Below are 15,136 nucleotides of genomic sequence, written 5' to 3'. Positions count from 1 at the left end.
TAATGGCATTGTATTTCCAATTTTGATGTCAGTGTGTTAATTGTAATTGCATACAAATACAATTGATTATTGTATATTTATCTTGTATTTTGTGACATTGCTGAGCTCACTTTTTCATTCTAGGAGTTTTTTTGGGAGATTTCTTGGGATTTTCTCTGTAGACAGTTATGTCGTCTATAAATAGGGTTTTTTTCCTGTCTAATCTGTATGCCTTTTATTTCTTTTATTTATTGCAGTGGGTAAAACATCTTACACAGTGCTGAATATGAGTAGTAGGGGTGGACATCTTTGCCTTTTTCCCTATCTTACAGATAAAACATTCATTCTTCTGTTAAGTAGCTATATAACAGCTATTAGCTGTAGGTATTTTGTAGATGCCATTAATCAGTTTGAGGAAGTTCCCCTCTAGTCCTGTTTTGCTGAGAATTTTTTAAATAATGAATTTATGTTGGATTTTGCAAATGCTTTTTCTGTATCAATTGATATATTCTTTGGCTTGTTCATGTGGTAGTAAATTTCATTGTTTGATTTTTCAAATATTGAGCCAGCTTTCAACTCCACTTGGTCATGGTGTATAATTCTTTTTACTTATTGCTGAATTCTGTGTGTTTATATTTTGTTAAGGATTTTTGTGTGTGTGTGTGTGTGTCCATAAGGTATTTGGTCTGTAGTTTTCTTTTGGGGGGTACTGTCTTATCTTGTTTTGATACCAGGATAATACTAGTTTTGTAAAATGAATTGGAAAGTGTTCCTTCCTGTTTTCTGGAAAGAGATTATATAGAATGGTATTAATTTTTCTTCAGTGTTTGATAGAATTCTTCAGTAAAACCTTCTAGGCCTAGAGATTTCTTTTTTCATAGTTTTAAAATAATCAATTCAATTTCCTTAATAGTTATAGGACTATTCAGATAATCTCTTTAAAGTTGAATGAGTTGTAGTTTTATGGGGGATGGGGCAAATTGTTCACTTTGTCTAAGTTGTCAGATTTATGTGTGTAGAGTTGTTCATAGCATTACCTTATATTCCCATGATAGCTGCAACCTCTGAAGTGAAATGCCCTGTTTCATTTCTGGTATTGGTAATTTGTATCTTTCCTTTTTTGTTTTTTGATCTTAGTAGCAGTTTGTCAATTTCATTAATTTTTGCCAAGAATCAGCTCTTTGTTTTATTAATTTTCTCTTTTGTTTTCTGATTTTTGTTTTCAGTGATTTCTGCTGTTTATTATATCCTTTCTACTTTAGGTTTATTTTCCTTTTTCTAAGTTTTTAAGGTAGGAGATTAGATTATTGATTTGAAATGAAAATTTTCTTTAATATGTATGATTCAGTGCTGTAAGTTTCTTAGCACTACTTTTGCTGTGTCCCACAAATTTTGATATTTTGTGTTTTCATTTTCATTCAGTTCATTGTATTTTCTTAATTTACCTTGAGACTTCTTCTTTGATCTCAGGGTTATTTAGGTAGTACCTAGAGTGTTTGGAGATTTTCCTGTTGTCTTTGTTATTTCTAGTTTGAATTCACTGTTGTCAGAAACACACTCTGATTTCAATTCTTTAAAATTTGTTGAGGTTTGATTTTGGTCTCAGCATATGGTCTATTTGCTATATAATCTATGGGAACCTGAAAAGAATGTGTATTTTTCTGTTGGATCTAGTGTTCTATAAATGTCAATTAGATCCTGTTTGTTGATGGTGTTGTTAAGTTTTTCTGTATTCTTGATAATTTTCTATCTAGTTGTTCCATCAATTGTTGAGAGAGTTGTTTATAAAAGTCCCACCTATAATTGGGGATTTGTTTATTTCTGTTTTAGTTCTATAAAGTTTTGATTCACAAATTGTAGCTCTTTGTTTGATGTGTACACATTTAGGATTGCTATATATTGGTTGATTAGCACTTGTTTTATTATATAATGTCCCTTTCCTGTCTCTGGTAATTTTCTTTGTACTGAGGACCACTATTTATATGGCTACATCTGTTTCCTTTTGATTAATATTTAAATGGTATATGTTTTCTATTCTTTTCCTTTCAGCTTGTCTGTGCGATTGTATTTGAAGCAAGTTACTTGAAACAGCATACACTTGGATTGTGGTTTTTAATCTGCTCTGCTAGTCTCTATTTTTTATTGGTAAATTTTAGACCATTTACATTTAATGTAATTACTGATGTATTAATGCTTAAATTTTCTGTTTGTGTTTATTTGTTTCTATTTTTTATTTTTCTGCTTTCCTGTGGGTTACTTAAACCTTTTTACAATTCTACTTAGATTTATCTGTAGTATTTTTAAGTGTATCGCTGTATAGTGTTTCTATTGGTTGTTCTAGGTATCACATATATTACTTTATATTATATATAATATATATAACTTAGATACATATAACTTGTCATTTTAACAGTTTGAGTGGAGTATAGGAACCTTACCTCCCTTTACGTTTCTTTACCCTCCTCCATTTATGGCAAAATTGTTCCACATATTTCTGTACATATATTTATAACCATGTCACACAGTATTTTAATTTTTACTTCAACTGTCAAGCAATTTAAGAAACTCAAGAGGGGACAGCTTATTATGAGTATTTACTCATATTTTTACTTACTGACTTCTTTCTTCATGATGTTTCAAGTTTCCTTTAATTATTTCCTTTTGGTTTAGAGAACTACGTTAGCCTTTTTTTTTTCTTAGGATACATCTGCTAGTGACAAATTATTGTAGTTCTCTCAACTGAAAACGTGTTAATTCCTCCTTATTCCTGAATCATTGGGTATACAATTTTAGTTTGACAGTTCTTTTCTTTCAGTACTTGAAAAGAATTGTGCCACTTCTTTTTGGCTTCCATGGTTTCTGATGACAGATCTGCTGTCATTTTTCTCTGGCTACTTTAAAGATATTTTTTTTGTTTTCAGAAATTATGTGACATGTCTTCGATGGATTTCTTTAGATCAATTCTGTTAGGAAGGAAGCATCTTGTTACTGTTGGTTCTGGGTGGGAGTTTAGGTTTTTCATGTGATCACCACTCATACCACCATGTGTGGGTAGCCTCGTTATTGCTGGATGATGATGAATATTCAGACTCTAAGATCTCCTCTGACATAACCTGAGTGTGTGTGCATGGTGGGGTGGGGGTAGGGGAATCCATACTGCCAAATAGAGATGAAAACCTTGTTTCCCTACTGGACCTTTATTGATACTACCCTCATGTGGCTATTGGGACATTTTGTTACAGATTGGTAAGGTTGGAAGTCTAGGCTCCCTACTTGGCTTTTGCTGGCTTGGGTGGAGGCAGTTTTTTCTGTGGTTGTTGCCTGGGGAAGAGTGGTTACTGTCTGAAAATTCTCTGTCTTGTTAGGTTTCCTCTTTCCTGGTCCATTGGCTGGGGAGAACAGGCTTTTGTTGGGACTTTTTGGGTTCTGCCTTTTGGTTCCTTCGTGGTGCTGATTTTTTTCAGCTTCAGTTCTTGGACATAAGAGGCAAAAAGAAAATCCAGGGAATTTATCGTTGTCTTATTCCTTGGGTCCTGAGATTCCTAGACAATTTGCTGTCTTCTTTCCAACTTTCAAAGTCTTATGTTTGTTTTATATTATGTCCAGAGCTTTTAGTTGTTCTTAGTGGGAAGTATAGGGAAGGGTATCTTTTCCATCTTCTCACCATAATTTTTTTTATGACTATTAACAAAATCTGGTTTAACTACTACTACTACTATCTGTCATAACTTTGCTGGCAACTACATAGAATATTAATTTCATTATGGTCTTGCATCTAATATCAGTTGACTATCTAAAATATACAACTCAGAAATGAAGGAAATATATGCAAGGTGATGAAGGGGGAAGTAAATAGGAATGTGAATTGCAAAAATAATCTATTAATTATAATACAAATATTCTTTTGTTAATTGAAAGATGAAAATAATTTAAATGTATAGTGCTTGTATTTCTTTATTTTCTTTAAGATCTTACATCCTATTTTCACGGCCTTATTTATCATATGAATAAATGCTCTTAGAATTATAGATTTTATTGTCAGTTTGTTTAAGTATTATCATTTATATTTGGGCCCTTGGAGGAATAAAGTTGACATGTATACTGACAGTTGTGTAGTGGAGTTTTCTACTTGATTGTTCTGAAATAGCATTTTAGAACTGTATTCTATGTATATTACTACTAAAATTGATTTCAAAGTCCCTTAAGAGAAAGCTGATACACTAAAGAAAAAAGTTGACTTAAGGAAGGAAATAAAAGCCAAACTAAACAAATTTAATTTTCTCTAAATGTAAAAATTTAGTATGTTTAAAAAATTGATTTTAAGGGCATTACTTTCAGTGGGAAGCTGGTGATATTACTAAAGTAGTAAAGAAAATGCCCTATTATGGATGTTCTTTTTCAAGTTCGCAGGTGCACTAATGGAAGGTTTTCTTAATGATAAGTAGGATTATTAGTATCGTTTGGTAATAATTAGCCATAGTGTTAGAATCGGATGGGTCCTTAGATTAGACCATTATATAAGTGAGTAAACTATATCCCAAAAGATGAAAAGACTACTCATATTAAGAGCTTAAGCTTTGTTTAAACCTCTTATCTCTTAATTATCTGTGCAATCTTAAGTAATTTCTCATTTATTAGAGCCTCAGTTTTTTAATCTCTGTATTGGAGATAGTACTCTTTTTCTGTGTTACGAAGATTTAATAGCATGACCTTTACTTTAGATTGGTTAGTGCAGTTCTTTGCTTTATCATCACTGCTTTGAAAGTGGTATTTGTCCTCTTTCCTGGACCTCTTACTTTTTCATGTCTCTTTCCTCAAATTTCTCCTCCCTAGGAAGGTTCCCCAGATGACTTACTAAAAACAGTGATGCTTCTGCTGCCACTCTCACAGTTTTGTATCTACACTTCAGCTTTATTTTATTTAATTTATTGTTCGTTTCATAGAATAGGACTGGTATGTGTTCAGTTTGGTTCAATGAAATGATACATATGTAGGCTTTCAGTTAAGGTTCTTGTTTTTAGCCGGCTTTTGTACCTGATATTTCTGAGGTTAGAGCCTCTTTGGTGCACCCCCAGACAGATGAACTCCCACTGCTACATTCCCAGTGCTTGTGTTCTGTGCCATGTATTCTTCTGTCCTGCTGCAGTAACTGGCATTTTTTCACTTCCAGCTTCTGGAATTTTGTTCTGATCTCTTTCTCTGATGGTCCTATGTTGTTCATTGCCATGAGTTTCTACCTTGTTATTTTTCTGTCATTTCATTGGGTCATGGAAGGGAGAGAATATAACTTTGTGAACTCAGGCAGTGATCTTAAACCAGAAATTCTGTCATGTAAATGAAATAAAAAATGAAGAGAAAAAGTACTTAAAAGTGATTGTAAAACATTTCCTTAATGTCAACTACTATATGTATTTCTTCTATTCTCTCCCCCCTGATATTAGAAAGGTAATAAATGCATAAAAAAGAAAGGTAATAAATGCATTTAAAAAAGCATAAAGATGAACATAATTTTAAAAGTAAATTTGTATTTCGAATATTAAGTGTATGGTCTTTGAAAAATTTCAACCTTGATAGAATTAAATAGAGCAGAAAGTGAAATTATTTCTTCCTTTCCATCTTGCCTTTGTTTTCAGAGCTCACAAATGTTAGTAGTATGTTGCATATTCTTCCAGATCTTTAAAAACTTTTCTATATTGAATTTCTTCAAAAATTAATTTTCAGTATGAAATGGTATACATGACCTAATCCATATTACCTGAAGCTCCTAGAATTGGTGTATTCTCCAAGGAGATCCAGCCATTGAAGTAAGCCTAGAGCTGGGTTTAATCTCCTGGGCATTTTAGAGTAGAGTAGGCTGTCAATCTGTAGTAGTAAATCTTGAGTTATTTCTCTTAGTAATTATTTTTCTTTATCTACAAGACAGTTATGATTGAATATAGGCGTACCTCTGTGTGCTAAATTTAAATTTAATATTGGGGGTACATGGAATAATTTTTTAAAATTCTGTGGTGCATTGCTTTAAGTAAAGAGTACATATGTGATGTAAATCATTCTTAAACAGACAGAATGATACTGTCTAGTTAGACCCCTTACTCCCCCCACTCTTTCTGTTCTTTAGTATTGTTGGTTGGTTATAACTGATATTCCAAGTGATGCTCTTTGGACACTGCTCAATCCTCAAAGCATCCTGTGAATCATCTGAAAAATAATTTGCATTCTTTTTTATTTTAATGTTATGTGTTTTTTTTAATTCTTTAAAAACTTAAAATTCATGCATGAGTGTAGAGTAACTGAACACAGAATATAAATGCACTGTGAATTACAAATACCCAGTTTTATCAGTGACCATTATATAGAGAATACCTTTCTTTCTCTAACCTACAGCTTTTAGAGATTCATTCATTTTTCACTTAATAAGTAGTTATTGAATTATTACTGTGTTTCAAGAACTGCAGAATTGGAAAGAGCAAAATGGAGGAAAGGATTACATCAGAATTTCAGCAAGGATGGGACTCTGGTACAGAACAGTATTCTGAAATTGCCAGTGAGTGATTTGCTTTTAGCTATGGTATTTTGAGATTTAAAATAATGCTAAATAAGGGTGTGAGATTTTTACATTTAATGATAAGTTGAGACACTAATTTTAACATTAGCAGCATCACTTTTAGCTGTGGTAACTTGTTCATGAGGTGTCAAGTTCCAGGTCGGTAGGAAATAGATCTGTGACTTGAGGCTAGATGCATCTGCAAGCCTACCAGATTGTAACATAAGCCATACCAGCAGATCACCAGTTTCTTCTTAGGTGTTTCTTTGCCAAGACCTGAAGGCCATGTAAATAGCTGTTGCCACAGAAATTAGTTTGAGAGGGAGTTGTTTTTGAACTATGCAGTATGTGTTGTGTAGGGCATAACCTAGATGTGGTGCCAGAGTTGAGTGATTAGAGAAGCAAGAGGAATATAGGAGTAACTCCCAGTTGGGAGTATAATAAGGACCCTGAGATTAAAAAAATAACTTAATTTTGGCTTAGGCTTGGCTCCGATGCCTTCCGCCGGATAGTCTTCCTCTCCTGTATCACATGGCGCCAGAGAGACAAGCTCCCAGGCAGTTCCTTTATCTTTTAACATCTGAGTTCTTAAATGTAGCTTCTAACAGTCTGGTTGGGCTAATTTTCAAGCATATTTATAGTTTACTTAAAAAAGGTACAGATAAAGTTAAATATTTTTTTTTATAATTCCCAACTGCTCATTTGTATTGGAGATAATTTTCTTATCTAATTAACCTCATTTATTTCAAATAGGAGGGACTGATAAAAATGGACTTCAATTTAATCATATCTTCATTAGTTGTTTCTACCAAGAAATAACAGGGCCATTGAATAATATAAATTTTGAGGTCATATACATCAGGAAGAAAAGGCAGAAAATTACCATTTAGTGAACTGTTTTTATTTTATGAAGAAACTAAGGTCATTTAAAGTGAGGACTTGTTAATTATTTCTTTATTTACGTAGCCAGTATTTACTGAGTGTCTGTTATGTGTCAGGTACTGTACTAGGCATTAGAATTAAACAGACATTTTCCCTGTTCATTGGATATATAAAGTCCAGTGGAGAAGACAGACAGGAAATAATTATCATTGAATACCGTGAGCAGTATGATAGGTGAAGTGCCAGGGTAGGGGGACATACCGACACCCACTGGATGAGGGGACGGGCCCTTGGCAGAAGTGATGTTTAAGTTGAGGCCCCAAAAGGTAAGTGGGAACTGGCAGGGCAAAAGGGGGCGGGGAGAGTAGTCTAGGCTGAGAGAACAGGTGGTCAAAGACTGGGAGGTGAAAGAACGTTCTGAGCAGGGATCAGAGGAGAGCAAAACTGGGTGATGCCAGGAGACCGCTTGTTGCTAGTAGGAGCCCATGGTGACTTGTTCATAAAAAGAAGTGCTGGGAAAGGAGAAGATGAGATGATTCAGGAGGTGTTTAGGAGACAAAAACCATACTTTTTTTTTTTTCCGAACAGCTTTATTCAGATGAAATCCATATACCATACAATCCACCCATAAAGCATACAATTCAGTGGCTTTTAGTATATTCAGGTAAAATATAATTATCTTCACTCGACTTACTAATGAAAAATCAAGACTCAGAGCATGTTAATAACATACCGGGGAATATATGGCTGTTCAGGTGGTGGAGCTGAGATTCTTCAAGTCTACCTCTGAAGCCCTCCTCTTAGCCCTGCTGTTAGAAATCTGTACTCAGAAGGGAGACACTAGAGGGGAGAAGCTCCTTTAGGTAATATTAGACTGAGGAACAGGAGACCAGGATTCTATTTTGAGATTTGTACTTTGTCAAGTAACTTAACCTTTATGGGCTTTAGTTTTTTATTTGCATGTGAAATAGGTCAAAGGTTATGTACAGAACACTTTATTGTTTGTGAAATCAATTTCACGGCAGTATTCAAAATAATTATGATCTACATTTTTTTTCAAACCAAATAACCCTTTTCTTATGCCTTCTATCTCTACTTAATATTTTGGTAGTCTACATTATTGCTTAAAATGAAATGAGCATTACAGCTCTATTAAGTTCTCAGAAATTAAAATTGTTTGTTGGAGGCATATTTTGTTTGTTTATCGACCTCATTTTTACCTTCAGTGTTATCCATCCATCCACCCATACATTTATTTATTATATATATATTTATTGTTGACACTATTACAGATGTCCCCCCTCCTCTATCCATTTATTTATTTACTCTCCCCCCCCCCCATCATTTTGCTTCTTGGCCTGATAGAATTTGAATGCCTGTACCTGACCAAGCTGAGCTGAATTTAGTCCATTTTAGAGACCTGTGATGAGCCCATGTACTCTGACCTAAAACTCTTTGGTCACACAGCCGTGGGTTTAGGGAAGAGTTAATGACTCTACATCTCTTCAGACTTGTAAATAGATAATTTCTTGTCTGTTCAGTCATTAAGTAATAATTTTATTTCTGAGAAAATTGACATTTTCAAAAATCCCCATAATTTAAGAGATCACATTATAATTTGATTTGTAAAAAATTTTTATAGAAGAGAAATAACATGGCTCTTTGCAACTAAAATGCCTGATGATACTTAATATTAAATTGAAATTAGTGGGAGATATCTAGAAGATGGTACTGTTTTATGAAATTTTAAAAGTTATTGAAAAAAGTTGTTTTTCTGTAAATAAAAAATGATCTGTTTGTACTGACTAGCTTTTAAAGTGAATTTTTCTTTGAATTGCTGACCTCTTTAAGCTGTACCTCAGATTGTCCTTTAATTAATTGCCAGTAATCTAGCTGCGGATCAGAAATGCCCTAACTTGTAAATGGTAGATTTCTGTAATTATTTTAAGCAAGTAATTTTAGAACTTTTCACTTTTTTAAAAAAATAATATTTGAAGTGGCTTCACAACATGCAATTGAAAAAAGTATAAATAAAATAGAAAAGAAAACTTGGTAATAACGATTAAGCAGTAACAAAATGAGAACTAAGATTTGCATAGGATTGCATACTGTTGCTGTCAAGTACAAGTTGCTAATAGGCCATACAGTTGGCTGTTGGGAAACAAGTTTCTCACTATCTTTAAAATATAAAGAATGAAAGCAAGCAGTTTAGTAGAACATGCTTTTCATGATGTAGATACCTGACATACAGTTTTCCTATGTCTTAACAGTTATTTTTGTATGATTTATTGTTTTGCAATCATTCTCAGACTCTGCAGATATGAAAGTGCCAAAATAGGACCTAATATTTTAGGTATATCTTTTGTACACATTTAGCTAGATTAAAAAAAATATTTGGACAATTTTGGTTTTTGAGTGGATTTTTACTTACGGTGATGATTGTTACATTCTGATGCATCTAAAAAATCATACATACTTTTTCTACTTCTCTCAAAATTTTTCTTCTTTCTTGCTTTCTTTATCTCCTTTCTTTATGCCATTTTTTTCTAGTCTATTCCACTCTACCTATCTTTTAAAATACAGCTTTATTGAGACATAATTCACATAACATACAGTTTACCCATTTAAAGTATATAATTTCATGTTTTTTAATATGTTCTCAGAATTGTGTAACAATTACCACAGTCCTGTTTCAGAACATTTTTAGCCTCCCTAAAAGAGATCCATTAGTTAGCTGTCAGTCCCCATCTTTCCTTCCCGCCTCACGTAACCACTAGCTTTTCTGTCTCTGTAGATTTCTTTGTTCTGGACATTTCATATACATGAGATCATCTAATATGTGGTCCTTAGTGACTGACTGATTTTCACTTACCGTAATGTTTTCATGAAATCCATAGTATATTGTCATATACTATATTCTGTTTGTATAATAACCACATTTCATTTATCTGTTCATCAGTTGATGGACGTTTGGATTGCTTTGAACTTTGGCTATTAGGAATGATGCCTCTATGAATATATTTTTATTTCTCTTGAGTTTGTACCTAGGAGTGATATTGCTGGGCCATAAGATAACACTGTGTTTAACCTTCTTGAGGAACTACCAACTTGTTTCCTAAGCAGGGACACCGTTTTACATTTCCACCAGCATTGTATGAACAGTTCAGTTTCTCCATATTTTTGCCGATACATTATCTTTCATTTTGATGTTACCATCCTAGTGGGTGTGATGTGGTGTCCCATTGTGGTTTTAATTTGCATTTCCCTGATAACCAAATGATGTTGAGCATCTTTTCCTATGCTTTAATAAGGGCATTTGTATATCTTCTTCAGGAAATGCCTATTCAAATTCTGTACCTATTTTTAAATTGGGTCATTTGTGTTTTTATAATTGAGTTGTAAGAGCTCTTTATATAATTTACATACAAGTCCCTATTATATACATGATTTACAAAAATTTTCTTCCATCCTATGGATCATCTTTTTGGTTTCTTGATAGTCTCATTTGCAGCAAAAATTAAAGAAATTTTGATGATGTCTAGAATTTTTTTCTCCTGTTGCTTGAGCTTTTGTGCTATATCTAAGAAACTACTGCCTGACATGAAGATTTACACCTATGGTTTCTTCTAAAAATTTTATATTTAGGTCTGTGATTCATTTTGAGTTAATACTTGTGGATGGTATAAGGTAGGGTCCAACTTCCTTCTTTTTCTGGTGGTAGTATAGCTGTGCCAGCTCTACCCATTCTTTCAGTTGTAACTGTAGAAATTATAATATGCATCCCTAATTTGGCTCTCTATAATGGTGGTTAGAATCTCTCTCCTCTCACAAACATAAGGACCTTTAAACATTGGAATTCTTATCTACCCTTGTTTTGAGTTATACATCGTAGTTGTCAAATATTTTGGTTTTATCTTTTTTTAAACCTACAAATGAGGTATAGTTTTTACTGATTTATGCAATAATTGTCCTTAGTTGTTTTTTATTTAATTGTAATTTTACTTAGAAAAAAATTCATTCCTTTTTACAATTCAGGGCTTTTCTTCTTCCTGAAAGAAACTAAGGGGATTTTAGTAGTTCTTTTAGTGAGTCTATTGGCGATGAGCTCTGTTTTTGCTTACCTGAAAATATATTTTGCCCTCAATCTTGAAAGATAACGCACATTTTCAAACAATTCTCGGGTGCCAGTTATTTACTCTAACTCTTTGAAGGTATTATTTCAGTGTGTTCTGGATTCCATTATTGCTGTAGAGCGGTTGGCTGTCATTCTGAGAGTTCTTTTATGAATAGTCTGCCTTTTCTCTGGCTCACTTCTTGTTGTCTGGTGTTTTGTAGTTTCCTTGCAATAGACTAGTCCTGCTCTGCAGCTGTGTGTGTAACAGCGAAATTGTAAACCCCAAGGGGAAGGACTATATTCGTAATGTTATCTTGAATAACATGTTTGCATCGTCTCTTCTGCCTAGCACAGTGCCTTGTACATAGTGCATTTCTCAGAGATTGTTTGGTTGAATTATTGTCAAGATTCTGTATATAGTCCTTTTCCTAAGAGAGTGTACTTCAGAATATTATGAAATATTTAGCAAATGCTTAGAAATGTTTGGTTTTTTTGGTTTGTTTTAAAAGAAGAATGAGGTTACCTGTAGCATTAAAAAATTTTTTTTCTCGTATGATTGTGGTATTAGTAGGAGGAGAAAAAAGTATCATGGTATTGCATAAAATTGACTGGGTTATGTTTAAAAATATAAAATATTATAATATCTAACATTGACTGATATATTAAACTGTTACATTTAAAACCAGAATATTTTGATACAGGGTTGTATAGTTTTCTGATTACTTTTTCTTTTAACTGTAAAGACTCATGACTCATTGTTATAATATAGGTCTGGAGAGTGTGGTAGAAGGATAGAGCAGAGAGAGAGTCTCTTCCTAAAAAGAGAGGATAGGATCAATGTATTTGTCCATCACCAGGTAAGAATAACATGAGAGTAAAGCAGAAGGTTGGGATTTTCTTCAGAATCCAGAATATGTTATTTTAAATGTAATTCACTTGCATTATCAGGTTACAGCAATGCCCTCTTATATTTTTCCCGTACAAGCTGAAATCTGCCTGAAACCATTAGCTCTTCTGTGCTCTCTGTGAATGCTATAAACCCTGCCTCTGGTTTTTAAAAGAACTACCCTCTGCTGGTTTCAGATTTCATCTTTGTAACTTAGATGTGGGCTAGATGCCATTGTAATAATTTGCATTTGGGATTTGTGGCTACAATTAGTGTAATAAAACACATTAGGAGTTGGACCTACCTCTAACTGACTATGTTTCATTAGGGCACAATTACATTTTTAAAGTGTTAAAATTGTTAACATTAATATTTTCTGGACTCATCTCTAAGATATAATGGTCCTCTTTTCAGATATTCATACTGTCAGATATTTAATTCCTTGTTCATTAATTCATGTTGTGTGTGTGCATTTGTATGTATGTGCATAGACTAAACTTTATTCCTTAGTTTTGAGAATAATGAATTCTGAATGTCAGGAAATCGGATTTTACACTAGAACGCAGATGTTGGTGATGGTTGAACTTAGGATATTTAAGCTTGACGCTTCAGAACTGGAATCAGACCCAGGTCCAATAATGTAGTGACTAGAACAGCAGTCACTTATTAAAAAGTGTTATTTCTTGGGCCCCCTCTCTACTTTACCTGAATCACAATCTCTTGGGTATAGGTACCTTTTGTACATTCAAGTTTGAATTGTTTTCAGGCTTGTAGGAGTAAATGCTAGCCTGATATGGAATTGGTTTTTATCACCAATTGTTGATTTTCTCTGTAGTTGGGAAATAATGAGCTAGCAAAGAGAGACAAGAAAGTAGCACATTATCAGATATAAGTAGCAGCAAAGACTGGTGATCTCTGCTATCAGAGGTTTCAACTGTGACATGTAAAGTGAGAGAGTCACCTGATATATTATTCATACTTTAGAACAGTATTCTTTGAGATATTTCAAACTCTTTGAGGTCATAAAACAAAACATCTTTGCAGAAGTTTGATTAAATGGTACTGATCTTTGAAAAGAAATTATAACAAGATGTTGTATAAAGTAAAATGTGAAAGCATCTATCTTTTCCTGTTCCACTGTGCTGGGGTTACCTTTGTTTATTAAGTTTTGGGTGTTTCTTTTAGACCCTTTATCTGCTCACGAATAAGTACGTGTTTACATATATTCCTTTATATGTTTGCATATTTTAAATATTGATATATATGCAGATTGCCCGTCTTCCAAAGGCTATAACAATTTATACTCCCATCATCAAAGGAACATTTCTTGTTTGGTGATTTGCTTACTGATTTCTTTTGCCTATTTTAAAATTTGGTTGTTAGGTTGTTTTTTGTGTGGTCTAGGCATTTAGCCTTTTGTCTGTTATATTGAAAATAACATTTACTTTTAGCTTTTCAAAGGTGTCATAATAACTTTCATCTTGCTTTGTGCCAGTTCTCCTGAGTCTTTTATGTGTACTATTTCATCGAGTCCTCACTGTTGTCATCTCCACTTCATGGATGAGGTGACAGTGAGGCAAGGAGGTGAAATAGCTTGTTTGAGCACACATGACTAAGTGGCAGAGCCAAGATTTGAATGTAAAAGACTGATTCCAAAACATTACATTTAACCTTTCCACTATATCTATATTTACATATTTCTTAAGTGTAAAAAACTGAAAATTTCAGATTTGATATGAAGCTCATTTTAAAAAAATAAAGGTATTTTTAAGAGGCTGTGGTGATTTCAATACACATATTTAGGAATATAGCACAATATAAATAAGATAAATAGATATAATACTATAATATATTAATACAAATATTCCATAGACATTTGGGGATATTTGCCCTCCTTCTATTTAGAAGCGACCTTCAGTGGCATATTCCCCTTTATGTTCTTCTCCTACTGATTTCATAGTAGCCTGTTAATCTCCCTCTTGCCAATCATTTTACTTTAGTCCATCCTTAGCACCGCTACCAGAGTAATCATCGTGAGTGCAGTTTTGGTCCTGTCAGTCACTCCTTTGTTTGGAAACTTTCAGTGCTATCACATTTCTTGCTGAATGAAGGCCAGGCTCTTTCCTTAGAGCACATTTGAAAACTTGTGCAACTCTGCTCCACCTTTACCTTTCAAGAATTGTCTTGAGCAACTTTTCTTTTTTTTCTTTTTTTTAAAAAATATATCTTTATTGATTTTAGAGAGAGGAAAGGAGAGGGAGAGAGAGAGAGAGAAACATCAGTGATGAGAGAGTCATTGATCGAGCCCGCAACCCGAGCAGGTGCCCTGATCGGGAATCAAACCCTGATCGCCTGGATCCTAGGTCGACACTCAGCCGCTGAGCCACACCCAGCCGGGCTGAGCAACTTTTCTTGACACTTCCTCCATACTGCAGTTAAATGGGATCATTCATTTTTCTTTTCAAACCACATTCTCTGGCTTCATACTTGGATCAGTTGGTATTTTTAATCAGCAGAAGCAGCTGACTGGCTGATTGAGCAGATGAGGAGTTTATTTAATGGTATTCATGCCTCACAGAATTTGCGGGGAGAGCTGGAGAACCAGGGTTAAGGTTAAGCTTGCAGGTAATATGCTTCAAATCCTCTGTGAGAACTGTCACTCTCCTGCGCCACCAAGTGCTGGAGGAAACCACCACTGCTGCCAACTGCTGCCACCTCTGGGCTGGAGGTT

At 33.9% G+C, this 15,136-nt stretch overlaps 1 protein-coding gene across 2 annotated transcripts in view; it reads left to right on the top strand.

The window, feature by feature from the left end:
• Positions 1–15,136, top strand: part of CEP85L (centrosomal protein 85L) — a 96,351-nt gene that overhangs the window by 18,586 nt on the left and 62,629 nt on the right. The gene's annotated exons all lie outside the window — the stretch shown is intronic.

Source organism: Miniopterus schreibersii (assembly GCF_964146895.1).
Source record: "Miniopterus schreibersii genome assembly, chromosome: 6".
Classification (NCBI taxonomy): Eukaryota; Metazoa; Chordata; class Mammalia; order Chiroptera; family Miniopteridae; genus Miniopterus; species Miniopterus schreibersii.
This window is presented reverse-complemented; position numbering and strand designations above follow the sequence as displayed.